The sequence below is a fragment of the Dipodomys ordii genome, unplaced genomic scaffold (genome assembly GCF_000151885.1).
Source record: "Dipodomys ordii isolate 6190 unplaced genomic scaffold, Dord_2.0 Scaffold9, whole genome shotgun sequence".
NCBI classification, from domain to species: domain Eukaryota; kingdom Metazoa; phylum Chordata; class Mammalia; order Rodentia; family Heteromyidae; genus Dipodomys; species Dipodomys ordii.
In genome coordinates this window covers 14,733,574-14,737,604 of record NW_012267225.1, presented here as the reverse complement: position 1 = coordinate 14,737,604, position 4,031 = coordinate 14,733,574, and positions in this window count along the sequence as shown.

Genomic DNA, 4,031 nt, shown 5'->3' with positions numbered 1-4,031 from the left:
TGGATTAATTTCTAGTAGTCTAATCAGTGACCACGAGGAAAGTGTACTCACACTGGCAAAGGCTCTAACTGGTCTTTTCTGACTTGTGTCTAGATTACGCATCTCTCTCCATTATTTCAGCACTAAGATTTTGTCTTATGTTTTCTCAACATCCTTGGAAAAAAGCTGGATTGAGGTAACCCTGGTTTTTCAGATAGAAAGTACAAATTCAGTATATTTATAAGTAGGAAACAAGTTCAACTTTTGTTTTTTGGTTTTTATATGGTATAAATGGCAAAATACTAGAATTTTGGGAACATTTATAGCTTTTAAATAGTATCCTGTGTAAAGAGAAGAGAATGTAGGAAGAGCAGACCTCAGACTGGGTCATAAGAGGTAGAAGTAAAGTTAGACAGAGAGACAATGATCATGCAATGAGTAGATACAGAAAGGAATGGGTAAAATGGTGAGACAAAGGACAAAGGGTGAACCAATGCAACAGTGATACTCACAAGACACTACATTAGAAATGAACTTTACAACTTGTGGGGGGCGGGCAGAGGTGAGTCGGGAGGAGGGAAGTGGGAGAAAAAAAGAGAGAAGACAACTATGTTCCACAAGAAATGTGCTCATTGTCTTACTTATGTAACCCCTGTGCACATCATCTTTACAGTAAATTAAAATTTAAGAAAGAAAGAGAGAGAGAGAGAGGGAGGGATGGAGGAAGGAAAGGAGGGAAGATATAAGTGACCATTAAGTTCCACTTTGGACATAGAATACATGATAAAGTTCTTTCTGGTGTTCTCCACTATCTCTTGCCCTTCTTTCTTCATCAAGCCTGTGGTATCGAATTTTTTTTTAATGACAGAGTTAAAAGTAACTAAGTGATTGAGACAAAGACAAATAAAAACAAAATGGGAAATTTAGGTGAGTAAATATATGAGGTTTTAGTGTGTGTGTGTGTGTGTGTGTGTGTGTGTGTGTGTGTGTGTGTGTGTGTGCGCATGTGCATATGCATGCCAGCCCTGGGTCTTGAACTCAGAGCCTGGATGTGGTGCTCTTAGTTGGACTTTTTTCTCAAGAATAGTGTGGTACCTCTTGAGCCACAAATAGACTTCTGGTCTTTTTCTACTTAATTCTAGATTAGAGTCTTGTAGACTTTTATTGCCTGGTTTGGCTTTGATTCTCAATTGTCACACCTCAACCTCTTAAGTTGCCAAGATTACAGGGATAAGCCACCAGTGCCTATCAAATTTTAAAGTTCTGTGGAACAGAATTTCACTGATGCTTTTGTCCCAACTGGATTTGTGACACAAAATAGAATAAATTAACAACAAATTAATAGAATAAATACAGTAAGGGCTACAATAAGAGGCATGACATCTGGGGTCAAGTCCAGACTCTGAGCGCATTCGTAAGTTAGCAGATCTGGTCTTAAGCAAGTTTCTCAATTTTTTTCCTACTATTCTCTTATTTAAAAACGGACATTTGGAAACAATCACAAGAAAGAAAAAATACATTTGAATCCTTATCTTGGGGTTCATTTCGCCTAACATCAACTTGTCTGACTGTTTGTCTCAGACATATACTAGTTATTGCAAATAAGGGAAACCATGGGACCTATATTTCTTTGGGCCTGGCTTACTTCACTTAATATAAATTTTTCCAAGTGGGGGTTGGGGTGGAGGAGGGGTGGGGGTGGTAGGGAGGGTGGGGGTGGAAAGGGAAGGGATGGTATGGGGAAACAAATGAGGAGGCAACAATGCTTGCCCATGTAATTGTAACCCCTCTGTATGGTATTTTCACAATAATAATAAAAAATAAAATAAATAAAAATGGACATTTATTTATGAGAATAAAGCTGTCAAATTGGATAAGATTAAAATATTTAATTATATTTTAACATTTAATTAATATATTTTCTAGTGTCTAATGGAAAATTCCTACCTCATAGGAATGTGATAGAAGTCGCTGTGGGAATGTTTGAACTGTTACACATAGGTGGTATGGAATGGCTTAGAAGCTCCTCATACATTTGTACATGTGCTGTCAAGGGAACATTCTTGGACCTCTGCTTTCAAACTGACCATGGCTGGCAAGAGGACCTGGAAAACATACACAGCTAAGGAGACCACCTCTGTTGGGCAGGTGCTGAGTATGATACAGTCATGAGACAGTTTTGCAAAAGGGTGTTAGGAAGGAGTTGTTGAGGATTCTAACAAGAGATTAAATTATTAGAAAGAATAACCAAGGAATCTGTCAATAGAGTATTTCTATTATAAGGTCTATTCAGTAATTATTTAAAATATGGAAGAACTAGTGAAGGTACTGCACAGTAGTTTAGAAGGAGGTTGTTACTGTTGATGTCTGTCTTCCCTATATTGAAAAGCAGTTCCTAACACATTGGTATTGAGAGTTATGCCTTTGGTAGGTTATCAGGTCATGAGGGTAGAGCCTCCTTGAATTGTATTAGTGCCTTTATAAAGGCTCCAGAAAAACCAACCAGATGACCCTCAGAAGATGAATGGATCAAGAAAATGTGACACACACACACACACACACACACAATTGTATTCTATGCCTCCATCAGAAAGAATGGAAAAAATTATATTAAGTGAAGAAAGCAAGGCCCAAGGAAACATAGGTCCCATGGTTTCCCTTATCTGCAATAACTAGTGTATGTGTGGGACAAGCAGAAAAAGGTCAAAAGCTATGTACATATGACCAGATAAGATGATGTTAAGCGAAGTTAACCCCAAGATAGGGACACAAGTGTTTTTTTTTCTTGCTTGCTATTCTTTCTAATGTTTATAATGTACCATGTGGTTTTGTTTCTTTGTATGTTCCTCCCCCATGGTATAACCCCTGTTTTCACTGTATTTGAGGTCAGTGTCCTGCATCTTGTATACGCACTTCTCTAATTTGGGGAGGGGAAGGGAAATAACAAAATGGTTAAATAGGGATAGAGGTTGGCCCACTGTAATAATGAGATGTACAAGACACTATGTTGAAAACAAAATTTACAATTTAGGCCGGGGTGGGAGGTGGGTGAAGGAGAGGGGGAGAGAATGTAGTTGTGGAGGTGGGAGGGAAGGGATGGTAGGGGAAACATAAAGGAGGAGGCAACAATGCTTGATAGGAAATGTATTCATTACCTTGCTCATGTAACTGTAACCTCTTTATACAGCATTTTTACAATAAAATAAGTATTAAAAATAAAAAGTAAATAAATAAAGGCTCCAGAAAGCTCATATGTCTTTCTGCATGTAGTAAGAAGACAATTGTTTTTGTCAGCAAGGAAAGTCTCTCTTGACATAGAGACTGCCAGTGTCAATAACTTCCTATTGTTTAAAAATCAACCAGCATGAGGTATTTTACTGAAGCCAACTAAAATGACTGAAACAGATATGTTTTAAACATTTCTTCTGGTTTTTGCACTTCCTATTTTTACTTTCATTCAAACATGACTGTAAAGTGTTTTTTTAAATAAGTTTTTTTATTGTAAAAATTCTGTACAGAGGCGCTACAATTACACGAGCAAGGTAATGAGTACATTTCTTACCCAGCATTGTTGCCTCCTCCTTAGCTTTCCCCCTACCATCCCGTCCCTTCCACCTCCTCAACTATAGCCCCCTCCTCCTCCCTCCCCACCCCCCAGCCTAAATTGTAAAGTTCGTTTTTTCGACATAGCATCTTTTACAGCTCATTGTTGCAATGGGTCAATCTGTATCCTTATGTAAACATTTTGTTTTTTCCCTTCCCCTCCCCAAATTATACCAACATCAAATACAGTGAAAACAGGGGCTATGCCATGGGGCAGGGACATAAAAAGCAACAAAAAAATCACATAGTATCTTATAAATACATTAGAAACAATAGCAAGGAAGAAAAAACCACTTGTGTCCCTATCTTGGGGGTCATTTCACTTAACATCATCTTATCTGAGCTTTTCTGCTTGTTCTTTACCTGCCTTGCTGCACAGCAGTTAGGAATGCTCTTATTAGTTGTACCTTGCAAAATCACAGATATTCAACAGAGGATCGCCAGCTGCA